Here is a 24,598-nt window from a genome sequence, read left to right as displayed (position 1 = left end):
GAGATGGGAATAAATGGGGAGGTTGTGAGGATGCAGCTAAGTATAGCAGATATTCTTAAATGTCTGGCAGACTACTGCTGTTTTTGGTTTTATTGTATTTTTCTTTTTTAACTCATTCACTCCTGAGGTGCATGAGGTTAATGAAATAACATTACACTGAAACGCACATAGCTGCAACATTTAATACAATACGGATAATTTATTTAAGAACTGCAGAAACTGACAAAAAAAGTAGAAAAAGTAGACTCTTTACTTGTATAAATGTTTCAGTTCAGTTAATAAAATAAAACCCAGAGAATGTTTTTCAGTTCTGAATGTAGCATTTCCCCAATGCAGTTATGGACATTTTGCTGTCACATAATTTATTCTACATATGCTTGAGCAGAATGTTGTACATAAGTTGGAAAAAGTTAAACAAAACATTTATATGAAGTGATATTACACTGCATTAATTAGCTAATCTGTAAGAATGAACCGATCTTTGCCCTTGGAGATATTCAAGCAAACTTGCAGCACCATAATTCATGTAACAGCTGTGAAATGTAAAAATCTCAAACTTCTATAATTAGTCACTAAGAAGAAACTAATTTGGTATCAGCATAAAATGTATGTAAATGTATAGCAGTTTTTTTAAAGAGATACCCCACACACATGCAAACATATATACAGTTACATGATAACACATCTATTTCTATTTTTAATGTTACAAACCTGGAGTTACAGAACAATTTGCTTTGGAAGTTTGTAACATTTGAGATCAAGTCTGCAGAGCAAGTGAATACAATAGCAATGAAAGTGAATACAATAGCAATGGAAGCTTCTTGACTAAATTTCAAGGAGTTAAACCATTTTTTTAGTTGTCCATTGGTAGTCCAGTAGCTTGTCTAGTACTAGTCCTTCAGGTCATCCAGTAATGATAATACAGGAAAGAGCTTTATTATTTTTAGGGTTGTTAATATCTAGGCTTACAGGACAGAGCTGTCAGAGGTACTTTGTCGAAATGAAAAGAAGAGAAGGCTAGAGAACTTGAAATTACACCTGGAGAAACTGTATATGTCAAATACATCCTAATATGCATAGCCAGTTTCAAGCACCAGTGAGCCCTGTGGCTGATGTAAAGCAACCTTGTATAGCTCAGAAGTCAGATAAGTAAGAGTGACTCTAGCAAGATGGAGAAACCTGAGGATTAGCATCACTTCTTTCCCTTTAAAAATAAAATGTATGTCTCGTTGTACTGAAAACAAAATTCCAGAATGTCACTATGCACCAGGGACTCAATTACATGGCCATCTGTTTTTCTTAGGTAGCATGCTTCTTATTTTCTATAGAAAATTTCCAGTAGTGAGGCTATTCACACAGCTAATCATACTGGATGGGTATTTTGTCCACTAAAACTAATGTGCACATCTTATTCTGTTAGTAATGACTGGGGGCCTAATTCACTTAATTATGTTGTTAATTTTATGACTCCATTAATTCTTCTTGAGACCCAACCAGCTGCCCAAAAACAAATTCTGCCTGGAACTAACTAACTCTGTTCAACTGGTTGGGTCTCCCAGTTTCAGATCATTCTGCTAAGGGCCTGACTTTACTAATCCTGTTGGACCCCCCCCCCAAACTCTTCAAACTGTAGGAATCATATCCCTGTTAATTATACTGGAGGGCACACTGATGCTGTTCATTCTGGCAAGGTTGTCTAAGGTGGCCTTTCGGGGGGGGGGCTTGCTTCTTTACACCTGTTGCAGCTATGCTGACTCCATTATTTTTTCTGTGATCTCATGGCTTTGAAATTTCTGCCTGGACTGCCCAAAACCATAGATCTGACCATGCTATCTATTCATATATTAGGATTTACCAGTGTAAAACAGTGCTTGAGTACCTTTTCTACTTAGAAACATACACAATGTATTTATCCAATTGATTACTTGTAGCTGACATATCACAGCTTTATTTGGTGTATATATATATATATATATATATATATATATATATATATATATATATATATGAGTAAACAAGTGATTTTTGCTGATGTATTTCCCTGCATTAAAAACATAAGTAGAGCAGTTTGACACATGAACATTTTGACTGCTATGTTTGCATGAAACTAAGAGAAGTTACTATTTAGTCTGTGCGAGTTTACATAATCATATTTTGTTTACAGAGTACATATCATATATTGTAGTAAGCAGTGTGCTGTATATTAATTTGCTGAATCTTAAACATTAATATTTTTATTAATGTATTGTAATTATAAGCTATCATAGGCACTAGCTTTACTAATAATGTACTGTAATTAAATTTTATCAATATGATTAATATGGTGTTGGTCTATTGGCTTACATATGGAGGAAATATATATGGCAAAGAATATTATGTTCCAGCTTATTATGCCATTGTTGTTTGTACATGTATGACTATATAAATGTTTTTTAGCTAAAATGGATTCATCAGTCAGAATGGAATGGTATAGATAATATCATATAAATAATATGACTTACAAAACTGGTACTACCATATATTAGTTATGGTTAGGAAATCATTCTCCCAAGCATGGTTAATTTCCAAAGATAACTCCACTTGGTACAAGGAACTCTTAGTTCTTATCTATACATCCATTATTAGGTCTTCTTTAGTAAAATGCCTGTTTTGACAGGTTGTTGTGTCTTTCGGCTTTTCCCAGTTAGGGGTCGCCATAGCGGAACTCCGGTCCGCTAATGATTGGCAGTAGATTTTTATGTGCTGAATTGCCGGCCCTGACGCACAACCTTCAACAAAGGTACGCCCATTCACGCATGTCTCCACATAGAATACGCTCTAGCTGAGAATCGAACAGGACAATGTCTTACTATGAGGCGACAACACTGCTGCAGCACTACCTCAGCAGTATCTCGCAATATCTCCCCTACCTATCCAGACACAGTAAAATCCCCCCATTTTACTTCATCTCATGCATGCTCCTGCATAGTGATCTCTGCATAGCCTTCTATTCTATAAAATATCCAATCTTACTAGACCTTTGTCACCTTCACAAAACTGATGGCATCAGGAATACCTGCATAACAGACCTTAATCTTCATCAGCACATTAATTAGACCAGTACTTATGAGAGATCTCTAACCCAACACATCCCCTACCTAGAGAATTCTTCCAATGTACATCGAACAAAGCACCATTATGCACATTAGTCCCAGAAAAACTTCTTCCCAAATACCTCATCGAACAAAGCACCATTATGCACATTAGTTCCAGAAAAACTTCTTCCCAAATACCTCATCCAAGCAGCCATGCCTATAACCTTAACCAGTTGTATGCTTATTTACCGATCTATCCATGAACAATATATCCTCAATTTATGGAAAAATTCTTACATCATCCATATACACAAAGGTGGTCAGGGTTGTATTAAATCTAATTACTGAACTGTTGCTATTCTTTCCCATGTAAAATTCTGTACAATCATATACTACTTAATTAACAACATCCTCCTGTCTCTCACACATAGCATGGTTTTAGGTCAGGATGCAGTACTAATACTATGCTTCTGTTCTTCATTAACACTATAAACAGCCATTTAAATCAAATATCCTCACTGCCTATATATATTTCTAGACCAGTCAAAAGCTTTTGTGACTGTCTCCCATGATTTACTTACTCAAACTAACTGGCAGACAGATCCCAAGATGTATTCTGGAAAGACATACTCCGACCCAGAGTTATCTAAGGCTCAGTCGGTGACCATTTCTTTTTAACATCTTCATTAGTGACCCCCATAATCTTGTTAGCAATGGAACCATCATCCACTATGCCGATGACTCCACCCTAAAAAGAAAATACTCATACTCTACAGAACAACTTCAAACTCAATCACAAACTGCTTTTTAAAAAAAACTGAGACTCGACTGGCATCATCTAAACAACTACTGAATGCTAAGAAAACAAAAATTATGCTCTCCCCTCCCATAACTATTCTTGGTCAACAGTCATTCATCACTGTAAATTCTGACAGCGCTCTCCTCAAAATGGTATATCCAGCAAAGCTACACATAATAATCGCAGATCTGCATCTAAATGTGATAAATGCATGAATCATGCCATCTCTAAAACTCATCAAAAGCTATAGAAAGTTATACAGAACTGAATAATTCTTTATTCAGCTTTCTAGTTTGCAGTATGTTCAAACTGTCTTGTTCTAGAACCCTCTGTATGATATGCTCCTCATTTAAATAACATTCTAAAGACATCATAAAATAAATCAGGCAGAAGCTGTGAAAAGAAACAAAATTTGTCACCATTGTGCGCAATATAACCCATCACTCTTCTCCATTCCTGCAATTACAATGGCTAGAACTCTGAATTACTCTCATCTGAAATTAGCCTGCAATATTATATTCAATCCTACAAAAGGCTCTGCTTTTAAACACTTAATAATAGTACACAAGACTCTCCAAAAAGATTACTTAGATGTCAAGAACAAAACCTCCTAACTATACCCAAATCAAGTATCACTATGGTGATTTCTTCTATGCAGTATATGCTGCAAAACTATGGAACTCCCTTCTAGCAGATCTGACAATTCAAACTAACTTCAAACCACTTTAACCAAATGTAAGCAAATATCTATCCTCTAGATGGTCACTTTGTTAGCTGCAATCAACCAGATCCTTTATGTATGTCTACACTTGCTCACTTCTGTCTGACACTAAATTCTCCAATCATATGCTCTTCCTCTCCTACTCATCTTTTCATCTTCTTGTTTTCCTTCCTCCTATTACTTTTTATACTATCCCACTTATGTATTCTCTAACACCTTCCCTCTCTTTCTCTTTCTTATGGATCACCCCTCTCTTCTTCATCTCCTCAAACATATTTTGAATACTACCTCTTGTACTGAAATGTTGCAGATTTTCATAAAAAAAGATATACAAAAACTTATTTATACCATTGTAAAGTTCTTTCCTTATCTCACTAAACTAAGTCATTTTTTTTTCAACAGCAGACTTCCTTGTCTTGTACTACCACTTTAATCACTTGTTGATCTTAAAGGAACAGGCCCAGAGATTTTTTGTTTTGATTCAGGTCTTTGTTTACATTTTCAAGTCTGGCTTTCTGAGCATGTCCCAGCTTTGGCTGTGTGGGCTAGAGGAGAGGTGCTTACAGGAAGTTTTAATGGTCTTAGTCAAATTCCATCTCAAATTGCAGTTATACTTACAACAGCTCTCACTGAGTCATTCATTAGTTTCACCTGCACTTTTTAGCCTCAGAGAAGAGTAGCCTTTCAGGAATTTGATGACCTCACTTGCTCCTACCTTGCAGGAAATCATATGAACAATGCAAAGCTAAAACTTTGGTAAACAGAGTTTTCTGTTCATTTCATTTTATATTTTATTTTGTGTGGATTTCTGAATGCTAGCTAAATGTTATGATGTTATGCATAACCACTACTTGCTCTGTAGAAACCATCAGAATGATGCACGTTTCAAACAGTAGTAGAAGCAGTCTTCTTTTTTCATGTTTTGTTTTTTTGATTTCCGAGTACTAGCCAAGTGTAATGGTTTTCTGACCTGCTATAAAAAAGTGTGTGACACAAGCAATAGATTCATTTTAAATGATGAAGTCCAAAACTTATGGTCACAATGGGGCTGTGCAGTAGGGTAACCTGTGATAGATTTACATGCTAATTCTGAGATTGCTTTGCTACAGAGTAGGGACTATGTCAACAGACTGCTAAGATTTATTATGAATTCACTAAACTGTACACTTTTGATTATCCTGCTCACAGTTACACTATGCAGACTAAATAAAAGAAGTAATGAGCTGCACAATTAATATAAGCTTTTTGATGAGTTCATAAAAAATAAGCACCAAGTGTCTTGCCTAACCACCCCTGCCACAAACACACACAAAAATGTAATAACCTTATTATTTCCCAGTGATTAGGTACTGAAAGCTTTGACAAGAACTAAATATTATTAATTTTGTTTACTAGAGACAATGAAAACAGGGCTGTATAAAGTATATTAAACTATAGAAATTCAGGGAACTCGACACTTGAAAAATACAAAACCAAAAACAGTTCCCGGAACAAACCACGATCCACGATAATGTCACAATGAACTTCTTTATTGAAATACAAAATGATGGTTGAGCGCTTTCATCTACCCAGCGTAGATTTCATCAGAACACTTAATAAATCAAAACTTGTCTCTTAAATACTTTAAAATACCCGCCTTGTACATCACCTGACCAATTAAACCACCTTTGAATTTCAAAGACATAAAAACAATGATTGGTAAAACCTACAAAAGCAACCTTAAAGTATTGTTAATAATAATTAAAAAATGCCTAAAACAGCATCGGAAATCAATCTTGTACTGAAAAATCTCTGTCAGTTTGAATTTGAAACATGACCCCAATTCTGATAATACATGCTAGATGTATACTTCATATACAATAGTGCAATAAATGCATAAAATGCATGATTGAGAAACAATACCCAATATATAGTACAAGTCTAAAGTATACAACAATTGATATATAATACATAAAATATGAAATTATGAACTGCAACAATAATATTGTGCATTTCTAGAATATACAACTACTTATTTCGAAGAATGAAAAATTATTTTATGTTATGTGTTTGTTTGTGTATATATATATATATATATATATATATATATATATCTCACAAACCTATACCATAATTAATTTCTTATAAGGGGCTTAGTGGGAATATATTCATTAATGCCTGGTGGACTAGCCGCATTAAGCTTAATCTGCCATTTGATCTCTTTTTCCCCCAATATTGCCTTGATGTTACCCCCCCTGGGGTTGCTCTTAACCACTTCAAGGATGGCAAATTTAAAGGAGTCACAACCTACACTACCAACTAGGTGTCTGTACAGAGCATTGTTCATATCTTTCTTTTTTATGCAGCATAAATGATCATAAATTCTATTACATAATTTCCTGTCCGTTTTTCCGATGTAGAAGCTTGGACAGGACATGCACTTTCCAATATAAACAACATGTTGGGTCTGGCAGTTTCCCTTGCAAAAATAAATCCTACTTCTAATATTGTTCTCTAAACTAATACTCTCCACTTGTAAAATGGATGAGCACTGATTGCAATGTCCACATTGCTGAGTCCCTATCCTGTTAGTGTTCCCGACATTATCACTATAATAGGACCTAATATCAATCATCTTTTTAAAATTCATCCCTGTTTTATAGATGTAGGTGGGTCTCTCACCCACTCTATCACAGATTCCTTCATCACTAATAAGAATATTCCAATTACTGTCGATAATCTTTCTCACTTCCCCTACATGTTGTCCAAACTGTAATATACATGAACTTTGATATCCATCTCCTGATGTATTACCTTAATTTCCATTAAGTGACAATAAATGCTTTTCCAGGACAGGTATATATTTATTACCCCATTCACGTATAACAAATTCAGTGATGTCCTTGATCATAGCTTCAGGATAACCTCTCTGTCTGAATAACTTGCCAATAAAGGCCATCTCGAGAATCATATCTTCCTTTCTAGATGTCATCCTAGCAGCCCTTATACACTGCCCTTTTAAAATACTTCTTTTCTGTGTATAAGGATGATTACTCGAAAACTCTAAATAGGCATTACAATAAGTGTCTTTCTTGTAGATCTTAGACTGAAAAGTGTGTCCATCACTGAATATGTAAGTGTCTAGATAATTTATTCCTGTCCTACTGATGTTATAGCTGAATTGCAAGTAGGAGGTACTACCATTAATATAATCCATAAATTTCATCAGTTTCTCCTCATCCCCCTTCCAAAGAATAAACAGGTCATCCAGATACCTGACATAACAACATATATACTCCTTCCAGGGTGATTCCAAAACAAATTCCTCCTCCCAATCCAATAGTACTAGATTTGCATATATGGGGGCACATGCCACCCCCATAGCTACACCCACTATTTGTTTATAATGCTCACCTTCAAAGAATATAAAGTTGTTGTCTAGCACAATATTAATGAATTCTGATAGAAGGTCAATCTTATCCCACTGTAGTTGAATATGTTTGTTCAAGCTATTAATAAATCTGGTCACACCATCCACTTTGGGTATGCAAGAAAACAAGTCCTTTACGTCGATGGTGACAAATAGTAAATTAGGATCCCATATATCTTGTTGGAACTTCCCTAAAAATTCCCAGGAGTCTTTAATGATATGTGGTGTCAAATTATAAATGTGCTTTAACCATTGATCAATAACCATGCCAAATGGAAAGGCTTTACAGTGACTTCCTGAGATTATAGGTCTGAAAGGGGGATCCCTGATGTTTTATGTATTTTGGGAATCCCTACAATGGTTGCCACTACGGGGTACTCTACTTTTAAGAAATTATATAGTTCTTGCGTGATTCGATCATCCAATAAAAATTCTTCCAAATACAAATCAATTCTTCTGTGGGCAATATTTATTTGATTGATGGAAGTTACCTCATATTGTTCAGAATTATTTAAAATATCAAATATTTTGACAATATAATTGTTCATGTCATACAACACTACTCCACCCCCCATTGTCTGCAGTCATATTCCTAATGTTTTGTGAATATATGGAATCTAATAAGGGGAAAAAGAGATCAAATGGCAGGTTAAGTTTAATGCGGCTAGTCCACCAGGCATTAATGAATATATTCCCACTAAGCCCCTTATAAGAAATTAATTATGGTATAGGTTTGTGAGATATATATATATATATATATATATATATATATATATATATATATATATATATATATACACAAACAAACACATAACATAAAATTATTTTTCATTCTTCGAAATAAGTAGTTGTATATTCTAGAAATGCACAATATTATTGTTGCAGTTCATAATTTCATATTTTATGTATTATGTATCAATTGTTGTATACTTTAGACTTGTACTATATATTTGGTATTGTTTCTCAATCATGCATTTTATGCATTTATTGCACTATTGTATATGAAGTATACATCTAGCATGTATTATCAGAATTGGGGTCATGTTTCAAATTCAAACTGACAGAGATTTTTCAGTACAAGATTGATTTCCGATGCTGTTTTAGGCATTTTTTAATTATTATTAACAATACTTTAAGGTTGTTTATATGGGTTTTACCAATCATTGTTTTTATGTCTTTAAAATTCAAAGGTGGTTTAATTGGTCAGGTGATGTACAAGGCAGGTATTTTAAAGTATTTAAGAGACAAGTTTTGATTTATTAAGTGTTCTGATGAAATCTACGTTGGATAGATGAAAGCGCTCAACCATCGTTTTGTATTTCGATAAAGAAGTTCATTGTGACATTATCGTGGATCGTGGTTTGTTCTGGGAACTGTTTTTGGTTTTGTTTTTTTCATGTGTTGATTTCCCTGAATTTCTGTAGTTGGTATTTGTCGTTTGCCATGGATTCCATTGGGGACATATCCTGCAATTTTTCGCCTGTCAGGAGAGATGAAGTGGATAAAATACACTCAGAATTGGTGATCTTAAAGGGTGAGATCACCCGGTTATTAGAACTGATGACACCGCCTACCACCTCACGTAATTCAGCTTCGGAGGAAATTGAAGCGGAGGGGATGATATCACCACGTTCCGACACAGGAAGTGGAAGTCCTGAAGAGATTCCGAATGGACAAGGAGCCCTGAAAAGGAACAATTCACAGCTTAATGGTACCTCTCATGGGAACAGAACCATTAGTAACCATATGGGAAAGTTCAACCTTTCAAATGCATCTGGTGAGGTTTCGGAGGACGTATATGTTCTATCAGGAGCCAAACCCAAGCGTATGCAACCCACAAGAACTTATTCTTCACAAATGGGTTCTAACTTGGTGAACACGAAAGAAACTGCAACAAATAACAGGCCGCAGTTGTTGGAATCTATTGATGGTATGTCTAATAATTTTACTTTCAATTTGGACAAATTTTTAAACTTGCCTTACGATTTCCGTTCTGTGGATAATCGTAAGGGAAACAGTATTACAAAAGAACAGGATATCACTTTAAAAGACATGATTTTTAGTTTTGGAAAGAAGCTTAATCAGATAAAAGCCTTGCAGATGGACAATTTATATTTACGTAAATGTGTGGAATGAGGTATTGTACCTATGGGTTTACGTTTTTTTAAACAGCCCATCGGAGTCGAATTAAATGAGGCCAATATAAGGACTTGTAACAAAATGTTTGATAGTTTTGGTAAGCAATTTATGGAGTTCATTATATCTTGTAATGACAATAAGTTGAGTTCATTATTGAAAGATGTTGATGAACTTAATGTTGCTATAACTAATGATTTATTGTTCCCACAGTGGGAGAAATTACATGCTAAGCAATTTCATTATGCAGAAAGTAGTTGCAAAAAAATGTTTGATAGAAAATGTAAAAAATTTTAAGGGACACAAGACAATATGAAAATGAAACAGCTTACAATTGGAATAAAAGAATTAATGTAAAATTTGATAGGTTAGACAGGGGTAAAGATGTGGATTATGTGTCTAATGAACCTTATAGAGAGGAACAATATGGAGAAGATTTTTTAGTGCAAGAGAAAAAGTGGAAGGGGAATTACAAATGGCAAGGAAACTGATGGAGACAAGGGGAAAGAAGAACAAGGAATCCCCACAGGGGTTACTAGTACAGGAAGGTGAAACTACTGGTATTAGGGTCATTGATGGGGTAGTATATAGTGTAGGAGACTTTAATATTTACAATAACACCCAATACCCAATAAATTTTGAACATTTCAATTTATTTTCAAAAGGCATGAAATATATTCGCAGAAAGAAGTTTGATTTGGTCGATACCCTAGTTGAGTTCAAACTATTTTTGAGAAAGTTGAATTTGGGTATATTTTTTCAAAATTCCACTGACAATCATTCAAAAGTGGATTGTTTAAAGAAGAAAAGCAACTTCACTCCACCCATGCATAAAACTCTATTAACCTTTGAGAAGGTGGTCAGTAAGAAAATTTATGAATTGCATAGTAAATTACAAAAATCAGGTGATTCCTGTCAGTGGAGTGTGGCAGTCAAAAAATTATTAGATTCCATATATTCACAAAACATTAGGATTATGACTGCAGACAAGGGGGGTGGAGTAGTGTTGTATGACATGGACAATTATATTGTCAAAATATTTGATATTTTAAATAATTCTGAACAATATGAGGTAACTTCCATCAATCAAATAAATATTGCCCACAGAAGAATTGATTTGTATTTGGAAGAATTTTTATTGGATGATCGAATCACGCAAGAACTGTATAATTTCTTAAAAGTAGAGTACCCCATAGTGGCAACCTTTGTAGGGATTCCCAAAATACATAAAAATATCAGGGATCCCCCTTTCAGATCTATACTCTCAGGAAGTCGCAGTAAAGCCTTTCCATTTGGCAAGGTTATTGATCAATGGTTAAAGCACATTTATAATTTGACACCACATATCATTAAAGACTCCTGGGAATTTTTAGGGAAGTTCCAACAAGATATATGGGATCCTAATTTACTATTTGTCACCATCGACGTAAAGGACTTGTTTTCTTGCATACCCAAAGTGGATGGTGTGACCAGATTTATTAACAGCTTGAACAAACATAGTCAACTACAGTGGGATAAGATTGACCTTCTATCAGAATTCATTAATATTGTGCTAGACAACAACTTTATATTCTTTGAAGGTGAGCATTATAAACAAATACCGGGTGTAGCTATGGGGGTGGCATGTGCCCCCATATATGCCAATCTAGTACTATTGGATTGGGAGGAGGAATTTGTTTTGGAATCACCCTGGAAGGAGTATATATGTTGTTGTGTCAGGTACCTGGATGACCTGTTTATTCTTTGGAAGGGGGATGAGGAGAAACTGATGAAATTTATGGATTATATTAATGGTAGTACCCCCTACTTGCAATTCACCTATAACATCAGTAGGACAGGAATAAATTATCTAGACACTTACATATTCAGTGATGGACACACTTTTCAGTCTAAGATCTACAGGAAAGACACTTTCTGTAATGCCTATTTAGAGTTTTCGAGTAATCATCCTTATACACAGAAAAGAAGTATTTTAAAAGGGCAGTGTATAAGTGCTGCTAGGATGACATCTAGAAAGGAAGATATGATTCTCGAGATGGCCTTTATTGGCAAGTTATTCAGACAGAGAGGTTATCCTGAAGCTATGATCAAGGACATCACTGAATATGTTATACGTGAATGGGGTAATAAATATATACCTGTCCTGGGAAAGCGTTTATTGTCACTTAATGGAAATGAAGGTAATACATCAGGAGATGGATATCAAAGGTCATGTATATTACAGTTTGGACAACATGTAGGGGAAGTGAGAAAGATTATAGACAGTAATTGGAATATTCTTATTAGTGATGAAGGAATCTGTGATAGAGTGGGTGAGAGACCCACCTACATCTATAAAACAGGGATGAATTTTAAAAAGATGATTGATATTAGGTCCTATTATAGTGATAATGTCGGGAACACTAACAGGATAGGGACTCAGCAATGTGGACATTGCAATCAGTGCTCATCCATTTTACAAGTGGAGAGTATTAGTTTAGAGAACAATATTAGAAGTAGGATTTATTTTTGCAAGGGAAACTGCCAGACCCAACATGTTGTTTATATAGGAAAGTGCATGTCCTGTCCAAGCTTCTACGTCGGAAAAACGGACAGGAAATTACGTAATAGAATTTATGATCATTTATACTGCATAAGAAAGAAAGATATGAACAATGCTCTGTACAGACACCTAGTTGGTAGTGTAGGTTGTGACTCCTTTAAATTTGCCATCCTTGAAGTGGTTAAGAGCAACCCCAGGGGGGGTAACATCAAGGCAATATTGGGGGAAAAAGAGATCAAATGGCAGATTAAGCTTAATGCGGCTAGTCCACCAGGCATTAATGAATATATTCCCACTAAGCCCCTTATAAGAAATTAATTATGGTATAGGTTTGTGAGATGTATATATATATATATACACAAACAAACACATAACATAAAATATTTTTTTCATTTTACGAAATAAGTAGTTGTATATTCTAGAAATGCACAATATTATTGTTGCAGTTCATAATTTCATATTTTATGTATTATGTATCAATTGTTCTATACTTTAGTCTTGTACTATATATTTGGTATTGTTTCTCAATCATGCATTTTATGCATTTATTGCACTATTGTATATGAAGTATACATCTAGCATGTATTATCAGAATTGGGGTCATGTTTCAAATTCAAACTGACAGAGATTTTTCAATACAAGATTGATTTCCGATGCTGTTTTAGGCATTTTTTAATTATTATTAACAATAATTTAAGGTTGTTTATATGGGTTTTACCAATCATTGTTTTTATGTCTTTAAAATTCAAAGGTGGTTTAATTGGTCAGGTGATGTACAAGGCGGGTATTTTAAAGTATTTAAGAGACAAGTTTTGATTTATTAAGTGTTCTGATGAAATCTATGCTGGGTAGATGAAAGCACTCAACCATCGTTTTGTATTTCAATAAAGAAATTCATTGTGACATGATCGTGGTTTGTTCCGGGAACTGTTTTTGGTTTTGTTTTTTTTAAAGTATATTAAAACCAGGAGTAGAGTTGATGATGACATGGTTAGTGGGTGGTGGCAACCGGGAGGTATCAGGACAAGTTCTTTTGGTGAGAATTTTAGACTGTGGGATTGTCCCTTAAAACAACATGGTTTAAGGAGGAAAATATGTACTTCTTCTTGACTGGATTGAATGTGAAGCCTAGATAATGATCTTATTGTTGGGGTTGCTTACTTAGATCAATCAAAGGCTTTTGATAGTATCCCTCATGCAACAATAATTAATTCCCTGGTAAAGCACTAGATAAATTCTTAAATTGTTGAATAGATTAGTTGCTGACTTACACAGATATAAATGTGTTAAAATTCAGGGGCACTTTTCATATTGGTTAAAAATTTCAACTGGTGTCTCACAGAGATCGGCTTTAGGCCTTATACTGCTAAACTTTATGTTTTCATTTTTACCTGTTAACACTTTTGGCTGTCTAAATATGCTGATGACACTAAAATTGAGTATTATGTCATCATTATCAGATTAACTTTCAATTTAAATGGGTGCAAACTATTTAAATGGTTAAATAAAAAAGGCTTAATATCAATCATTTCAGACATGAACTTTTTTTATTTTAGGAAATCATGTTATAAAGAAAGTGACTAAATACAGAAACTTGGGTATACTTACAATTTGTAAGTTAACATTTAAAAAATTCATGTGCTGTTAAGGTAAATGCCATATGTGTCATGGACCTTCTTGTCAGAAACATTTCAACCAGATGTGTTGTAGTCCAATTGAAATTATTTACATTATATATTAGACCTGTGCTCAAATACAACAAATTATTTTGTACATATTCTAGAGGTTACCTCTCTATATTAGAAAATGTTCAAAGAAAACATGATAAAACAGTTATGGAGTACAAAGGACAATCACATATCAGAAACACTTAGCTAAATGCAAATAATCGTCTATCAGTTATCCCTGGTTTCCTGGCAGACTGTGCCCAGCATATCATGCACTTTCTGATGAAGAAACATGACTTTTGTTCAATATTGAGTCACTGCAGTCAGAGCAATCTTCTCATGGTGGGAAATTATGCCTTTTTAATCACAAAATGCAGATCCACTTTTAGATTAAAGCTTATTAGTGCATATATTGCAAGATCATAGAACAAGCTGGCATTTCAAGTGAGGAAATGTGACTTACTAAAATTATTAGATACTTGGTTTGCTTTGAATGTCTACTCTTTCACCATGGAGCCTGCATTATGATTGCCCTTGACAGAAAGTATTAAACTAATTCTTCTCCCTTTAGTATGAACAAAAGAACAAGACACAAGTACACACCATCTGAGTTGTAATTTTTATCAGTTATACATCAACTGGCAAATAAGATAAGTAGTACCTCTGGCATCCAAGGTTGGGAATATAAAACCTGACACTTCTTCCAATGATTAACTAATTTTCACATCAAGTCCTTCTCACAGAGTTTGCTGAGGTATTAGAGTATTAGACCTAATCTTTCAAAGTTAGAGATACTGCCCATGAAGAAAGATGCAGAAACATTTAAGCTAAATTGTAATCTTGGTTTCTTCATGTGGTATAAACTACATATAAAGTACTTATGATCCATTATCCTAGACAATCTTATCAAAACAGCTAAAATGAATCTTAAGAAGCTATGGAAGAGTATTTTAATTCAAATTATCTTATGAGAATGCATTACATTTTCAAAACTGGACAAAATTAAATCCCTTACTATGAGGCTTTTACCCCAAAATACAAAGATGATTATAATTGGGTCTCCGATAATAACCAATGTATTACGTATTAGAGACATGGATGCCAAGAAATTAATCTCGAGAGGGAATAAAGCAAAGTTCAAGAGAAGACTCTAGCATTAAAGTCAAGAACACATAATAAGAGTTATGATCAGAGACCTGACAATAATTCTTTGTAGTACATGGATCGTTATCATCTCCAAGTTCTAGCAGGAAATAAAAAGTGTAGGAATGCAAGATATTTCATAAACTTTGAAAACCATGGAACACTTAATGCTCAACACAGAGACACTGGACAGAAGCAAAGTGCTTTTCTGAAGAAGTAACAACTTTAAAAGTTGTGAAATGCTTCACCAGTCACATTTTTTGCTTGTTTAAAAGTATGGCAGATTGAAGTATCTAACAGTTTTTAAAGCTATTTTAGCTTCTATCCTTGTTCATTGCTAACTGACAGTGTGCACTGTTAGTCTGTAGAATGAGACTCAGTCTTAATGGTGATTAACATAAAACTACTTAAGCACCTTTCTGATGTCAGAAAGGTACTTAACAAGTTTGTCTTTTTCCTCTTTTCAGAGAGCTCCATCCATTAAAAATGTCTTAAAACATATTCCCTAACTTAAAATGTTACAGTTTATTTATACTTCAAATGGACATTTCAAAATACATTACACGGGATGTTAAGAAAATTCTATTTAATCAGTTGCAGAAGCATAAAATGAGCTCTAATAACACACTTAAAATTGTTGCTCTAATCATCTCGCAAAGGCTGCCTTAAGGAATGGACATCGTAGTATTCTGTAACCCTACATTTTCCTCCTTGGTTAGAGCTGCAGACATTCTAAACTCTAAATGTGATTTGCACCATGAAGCATATATTTGTCAGCAGCCTTGTTTACAAGTAAACAAAGAGTTGTTTAAATCTTGGATGGGTAGGCGTCAGTGTCTTTAATGGTGCACAAAATATTGATTTGGCATGTTTACCAATCTATGCAGATATTCAAACAAGGTACACCATACTTCAGTCTGAATGTTATTAATATCTCAAACTAAATATGTAGTCTATAAATATGTCACTAGTGTGATGTCCAATATACTGATACCTTGTCTGTTGCCTCTGATCAATAATTGAAATCCTACCAACTTTACATCTTGCTAATTGGAAGAAATAAAAGCCTCAAAAGTACGCAAATCATTAGGAAAGGAATTTGATGAATCTATTATCAGAAGGTGGCATGGATGGGCTATTGGTAGGAAAATGAGATATGTAGAAAGAAACAAGAGGGGGTCTCTTCAAACCCATGAAAAAAATCTATTTTGGTATGCACTTTTAAAATATTAGACAAACTTTACTGGATTCTGCATAAATTACACAAAAAAAGATTTAGCCATTTCTGTGGTTTGCACCATGGACTCAATAGCCAGCTTATTCCATAAAATATGTCCTAGGATTAAACTCTCATGAAATGAGATAATGGCATTACTATATTATATCAATATAATCAGAATGACTTACCAGATGCTTGGATTTTAAGCATTCAGATAAATTGCTTGACATTTCAAAGCAAAATATTTTATTATAGTTAGTTTTGTTTTGTGTTAAAGTGCTCATAATAATAAAGTGGAGCAGTTTAACCAATACCTGTCTTGCTGCAATTCAGCATCGGACAAATCGTGCTTAAATGGCCTGCAGTAGATGGAACTAAAACTTATAATGTAGCATTGGAAATTATCTAGTCAGTATCCTTAGTATAAGAATACTATAGTTGGTCTTGTTACATGTATTATGCTTGAAATGTCGTTCTTGTATTAGCAAAATGTTTATTGCTGTTGACAGCTAAGTACATCTGATGGAGATTTGCCACAGATGTTCTGTAATGGTACCTATCAGTTAGTGCAACTCTGAGAAAAGGGGAAAAGTGGATTTCTTTCATTTAATTGTTCACTTTTCTCTTAGTTTGTGTGATACTGGAGTCAGTATATTAGATGTCAATGGTATGGGTTCTGTATTACTCCCTTGTAAAACTGTTATTTGTTATTTTTGTGTGATTCTACATGTCACAATATTTTTTCCTGGTGTTATGCTGTGATTTAGATGTTTTAGTTGTGATGTTTTGCATCATGGCTAATGAAGAATGTAATATTTCATCACGGACCCATATGACCACCTGAATATATAGTTGTTGTGGCTAATGTTGCTTGATTTATGGAAACCACTCAGTGAGATTATTTTATTCGATTACATGAACTCATACTATCTTATTTTTTCACTTCTATACTTGCTCCAAATCACTTTATTCTAACAGCACCTGTTATTATGTAATAAATTTGAGTTATGCAGTTGTATCTTTATCTATGTAATTTTGTATATATAAGGTTTATCCTTGTAGTTTTATTACATTGCTTGGTTGAGCAAATTGAATAGTAAAAGAGTGAATAATCTGCATAAGTTTTTTATGGTTAAAAAGGTATGAAAAAAAAAATTTCACTGACTATGTTTAGAAGCCCAGAATAAACATTGAATGACTTGTGCAGGGATTCAGTAAACTCCATGTAGTCTTTGCGCAAAGCTTACACAGTTTACATGTGGGAGCAGTGATATGCAAAGAGCAGCAATGTTCGTTGCATATTCATGCTGTGCACCATGTTTAAATGTAAATAAGTTGCATTCCGTGGATGGCAAAAGAGTTGCCAACCAGGAAACCATATAAGCAAACATGCATAGCAATCCTGTTTAAGTCAGAGCACTGAAGGTCTGCGATTTTATGCGGAATGTGACAATGATCACCATGTTTTACTAGATAATAGTTTTCATAGCTCTCAATATCTTAGTGCAAGACATTTGGACAAAGGACAACATAATGGAGGGGGACAATGATGCAGAAATAGGGACAGATTTGACATATTTGCTCTTTAGAAATATACTAGGATAACAAGGGGTTTGTGTTAAGATACAATTTCAGAAGAATTTGAAGTCTGAAACTCAAATGTATGTAATTATTGAGTCACATCAGCCCTGAGATCATTCCAGTGATATGACGGAAAACCACAAATTTGATAAGGAACACACCAAAAGATATATAAGGCAAAAATCTGGACATTCTGTGACAATCTGGATAGTTGAAAGCTGTGATAAATATATTGTCCAAACACAGTACAGGACAATGCATGCAGTGCAGAGCATTATGAAATCCCATAAATGGCATTCTGTACTGAAGCTATGTAATTGATCTATAAGGGTACATGCACTGCCATGTAAAATAAACACTTAGGGGAAGCATGTGTATTGAATGGGGACACTCAGATGAATTGTAGGAATGAACGCAATAAAATAGGACAGGTGAGACAAACTAATGTACTGCTGACAAGGGCATGTCAATTGAAGACAGCTGTAGCAGCAACACCAATCACATATGAATATAGTACATTAGGGACTGTACAGTGAAAATTTGTATTATGTGACTGTTACACAAGGTGACATTACAATGGGGATGATTTGTGTGTGAGATAAGCATCCTTATGTGAACAATGCAGAGGACATCTATCAGGGATGTTACATACAATTGGGGTATGGTGCATATTGTGAAGCATGCAAATTGATTTGCCTGAATATGAGTGTAATCTCAGCATAGGTCTCTAGCTAGTGGGATATAGGAAAAGGCTCATGGATAACATTAAAAGAAGCAAGCACATCAGAATAATACCGCCAGTAAACCCATTTCTCTGACATAACATGTGATTTAGAGTGATCAGAGATGATTCTGCACAAACACACTCACACAGCTATTATGACATGTCCACACTCTATGAGGGTAATTATGTACATTGTCCTGGCACCATAACATCTGCTGGAGGTGTTAGGAGGGACATTGCCGTATCTGTATTTGACATTATGATCAATACAGGCTAGTTGACTTGTGCACATGGAATGAATATATATATATATATATATATATATATATATATATATATATATATATATATATATATATGTATTCACTTTATAATCCGGAGAAATCCTGAAATACCGAATCTCAGAATTTCGAGACCATAAAGCCAAAAGCTCTAAATACCGAAATCCCAAAAGTGCATATTTTGAAATCGCGAATCCTACACTAACCAGACACCACAAACATACACAAACACACACCTTTCCCCACACACAAACACACAAACCTACAGTACATACAAGCAGAGGGGCAAGCCCCCCTGCACCCCCATGTGGAGGGCTGTGCCCCCCACACCCCTCCTACTTAAATATGCTAACTCCAGGGTCGCACTACACAGACAAATACACAAAAACACCACCACACACCTATATTCCCCTTGCACACACACATCACAGTCACAACACACACTGACACACACCAAAGCTCCTAACCAACATCCTTAAACATACATGCTTACCTGAACTTCCATTCAAACACAGCAACACCAGAAGTGCTACTTCCACATCTCCGAACATCGGGATTTTGAAATTCACGCTTCTGGGGTTTCGGTATTTAGAACTTTCAGCTTTATGATCTCGGGATTCTGAAATTCGGTATTTCAGAATTTTGAGATTATAAAGTGTTCCATATATATATGGCACAATCCACACTGGCACAAATTGTCATTAATGTTATCAAACTGCTGTGTATGCATTGTGTGCATCATCAGAACAGGTATCACACATGCATCTGGTGTAACTTCATGGGTGTTCTGCGCCGTCAGACAGTAATGTTTATGGCACAAAAAGAATACCTAGGCATGACCAATAAGATGTGTGACAGTTCACTGTGCAAAGGTGGCACACTTCAGTTACACATCACTGGAAGATGTGTAGGGAGGTACATGAAGAAGGGCACATTATCCTCCGTTACTGGTGTGATGAAGGCTGTGAACTATGGAGGTATTATCATCTCTGATGTAGATGTCCTTTACATACTCAGTAGTTGTGTTACATGCAAGAAAGTAGTCAGCACTGTAACCATATGGTGGTGGTCATTCCACTTACCCTCTACCCCAGGACACAGGTCACATACCTATTGGTCTGATTATAGAGTGTGATGTCTACATTACACTTGGTTTGGGTGTTTGTTTTCCTGACGTAACAAATCCCCCATGTTTTTGTGTCATTGCAGGTGTGATCATGGCTGCAGCCACAATCTTTGGTGTGTGTTGATACTGTCTGTATTATACCAATATCACAGTTAGAGTCAGTGATTTCCCATAATCTATAGTCCTTTATACAACTGTCTGGACACAGGATGTATATGTCATCCGTGATGTCCGTCACTTAAATAATGGACAGGAAAGTGCCTAGCAGCCAGCCCTGATATATGAACCTGGTCACTGGTCCTGAGATATAGGTCACTTTACACATGTCAACATGTTTAGATGCCATGTATGTGATGCACTATTATATTCACTTGGTGATATAGGTGTATATGGCCACATCTGACAGTGTTGAGTGAATACCTCAGTGTGGATTTGTTCCAAATGCTTTGGGCTTTCAAGTTCAAAAGGATGATAATGTTGTTAACATGCATGGCCTTGATAACTTCTTTAAGGACATCTTACAGATGTAGCAGACATAATGTACCATTAACAATTCACATATATCTGTGCACACAGACATGATATCATTAATGTCCATTTAGAAAAGGTCCATGATGACATGTTGGTCTACTTCACAGATAAGGAGAGTCAAGATGTTTCCATACATGCATGCATGCATCAGGTGCTATCCCCCCAACTCAGATGGATGCATGTTAATGTACATCATTCTACAGGAACATAGTCTGTGTGAAGGGTGTGTTGAAGTGTGTATTTAACCATGTCAGGAAGGTGTATGTGATGAGTCATGTGATAGGTGATCTGTGATGTTGTCACAACACATTGATTCTCCGTGATCTCTGTGATAGGGCTGGATGAAGATAAGACAGTGCATACTAGCTAGCATCAACTAGCCTAGGGTTTGAACTCAATCCCTCATGCAGGTATCATTGAGAAATTTTCACAGCTGGGGATTAAACCTTATGTCACTAGATGGGTAATCAATTGGTGACTTACAGAACACATACTGTGAAAGTTGCTGAATCAACCTGTACCAGTATAGCTGTCACCATTGGTGTACCCCAGGGGGTCTGTGCTTGGTCATTTACTGCTTGGAATCTATTTCTCTCCAGTTCAGGCTACAGTAAACAGCCTTTGGCTGATCACATTTGCTGATTCTTGCATACTGGATGCAATCATTGAGTGCACCTATGATGATAATATACTCCAGGAGGGGCTAATGCTATCAAAAGATTGGTGACAAAGCCACACTGTCTACAGATAAATGTAAAATGTGTCTTTATTTTGGCCTTCTGTAAAGTGGAATCCCCTGCTAATTGCAGCATTGACAACAGTCCTACTGTGCTAAACCCCAGTGATGCAAGCACTGGAAACACACATACATAGCAATCTGAACTGCAACCACCAAGTGTCCGCACTGGTATCGAAAGCCTATGCTGTGCACATCATAAGTCATAGCAGTAGCACTCAGTTAAATTCTCTTCACTTTATTTTCAATGACAGCAAAGCTTTCAGGTTTCCCCTTCTTCAGTGCTAACATCAACACAGCAAAGCTTTAGCATGTTAGCATTGAAGAAGGGGAAACCTGAAAGCTTTGCTCTCATTGAAAATAAAGTGAAGAGAATTTAACTGAGCGCTTCTGCTATCCTTTTTTTCTTTGTTTGGTCTTGTGATTTTTACTAAATGCAGTTTGCCACAGTAAAGGTATTTTTTTGCTGCTTGCACATCAAACGTCATGCCATCGTATTACAATTTTAGAAGTACATTACAGCACTATACTCAAACCTCATCAAAACATCAATATAGAGCATAATGCTCTCTTTTGCATGTACCTCACCAGACACATGCAGCAGCTGGATGCCATGATGTATGTGGATAGACTGAAATGCATGTCACTGTAATCTGTATCATATAGGATAAGGTGACTTCTGTCTGGTCTCTAGGCCAGTCTCTGACCCTACCCTAGTGGAAATAGTGCACATCCACAAATCAGATATAGCTGATGACATTAGCAGATCTTGTGAGTAGACTATGGCAATAGCAGTGTCCCACATGGTGGTGTAAAAGGCTCTCTGTAGTGTCAAGCAAGTGCGCACACACACACACACACACACACACACACACACACACACACACACACACACACACACACACACACACACACCAGTTGACTGCAGTGAGAACAAAACTACTGCCTAAGTGTGCAGACTTCAGAACTCTATATTTAAGGCAAGTGCCACAGCTCAAGTCTGAATTGGAGTGTCTTAGACAACACTTTACAGCTGATATCAGCAGTTTCTGGTGAGGAGAACATGGCAATAACAGTGTCCTACATGCTGGTGTAAAAGCCTCTCCATAATGTCAAGCAAGTGCGTGTGCGCACACACACACACACACACACACACACACACACACACACACACACACACACACACACACACACACACACACACACACACACACACACACACACACACACACACACACACACACACACACACACACACCAGTTAACTGCAATGAGAACAGAACCCCTAAGTACATAGACTACTGAACTCAGTACTTTATGCTAGTGCCACAGCACAAGTCTGTCTTTTACAAGGCTGCAGGACAACTTATAGTGGATGACATCAGCAGACCATGTTGGACAGAAGATATTGGGAGGCCTGTATAGATTCATAGCTTCATAAATTCATAGAAGGTTACTAGGCTAATGGCCCTAGGACATTTACAAGCCTAGCTGTGTAAAAATATGAGTACCCTTATTGAGCATAGTTCAATGGTTATTGAAAGCAGAGCAATTTTAAGATCCGCTCCAGCTGCCCCTGTCCATGAGGGGCATAGGTGCCACCCCAGGGGTGAATTTACAATCACCCATACAGTTGTCAAGGTTGTGCTTGATTAGGGTCATTAAGTTGCACTGTTTCACATGCACTGGGAGCCTATTACAGAAACGTGTCAATTGCTGAGAGATATATCTGTCTTCTCAGAATGTTCTGTTTATGTCACTGGCTAGGTTGAGATCCCTGGAGCAAGTTATTCTTGTCCCATTTCATTTGCAGATGTCCAGCATTTCCAATAGGGCAGGATCTGAGACTGCTGTGTAGGCCAGACAGAGTTGACCTCTCAGCAGCCTGCATGACACTGAGTACGGTGACATGTCTGTCAAACTATGCATGTCATGTTTTGGTGGCCCTGGATTCTCCCAGTCACAAACCTCTGTATTTTCTCCAGTTGCTGCAGGTGTCTGATGAAGTACAGACAGAATGGAGCATTGTACTCAATTAGTGATCTGATAAGGGTCAAGTACAGCACCGCTATGACTTCCCTGGTTTTGTATATGAAGCCGTTATTTATGAGGTACACAATGTAAAATGTGTGTCTCACCACTATGGACATATTGTGATTGAAGTGTAGATTGCTATCAACATGTGTTCCCAAGTCTCACAACACTGTGTTTGAGCTTACAGAGGTGCTATGTATATTATAATTAGCAGGGTTACTTCATTGCCAAAAGGGACAATGAGGCATTTTTTTCTTTAAGGTTCAGTCTACTTCTTTGGGACCATTCATTTGTCTGTGTCAGCCCTTTCAGTAATATTTTAACATATGAGTGTGCCCAGTTAACAGTCTTCTGCAAACCTGGTAAACCACAGGCCATCTGTCTTTGCCTGGGCTTCAGAGAAATAGTTTCCAAAGAGTTCAGGGCCCAGCACTGATCCGTGTGGTATTCCACTGGCAAGTGGTTTAGTGGTAGAGGTGCAGAACCCAACTTTGACAGTGTGTGTTCTGTCAGTCAGCCAGCTGACTATCCATCTAGTACTGTATGGGTCAATCCCCAGATGGGAAAGTTTCTCTATGATACCTGAATGGGGGGTAGATTCAAAGGCCTTGGATAAATCAACACAGGTGGTATGTCCTGTTATACATCATCCAGGACTTTGGGTCATTATCAAAGAAGTCCACTAGGCTTAATAAGCAAGATCTACCCTTGACAAAACCAAAATCAGTCAGGACAAGTGTGTTGAAGATTGCTTATGTCCCTGTGGAAAAGTTCCATGATGATTCCTTCCATAGTCTTGTAGATAAATCTGTTTAGGCTTATGGGTTAATAGTTCATGTTAGTCATGTTACCAGACTGATGCACATTGCATATCA

Source organism: Protopterus annectens, chromosome 10.part0, assembly GCF_019279795.1.
Source record: "Protopterus annectens isolate FY-2018-M chromosome 10.part0, PAN1.0, whole genome shotgun sequence".
NCBI lineage: Eukaryota > Metazoa > Chordata > Ceratodontiformes > Protopteridae > Protopterus > Protopterus annectens.
This window is presented reverse-complemented; position numbering follows the sequence as displayed.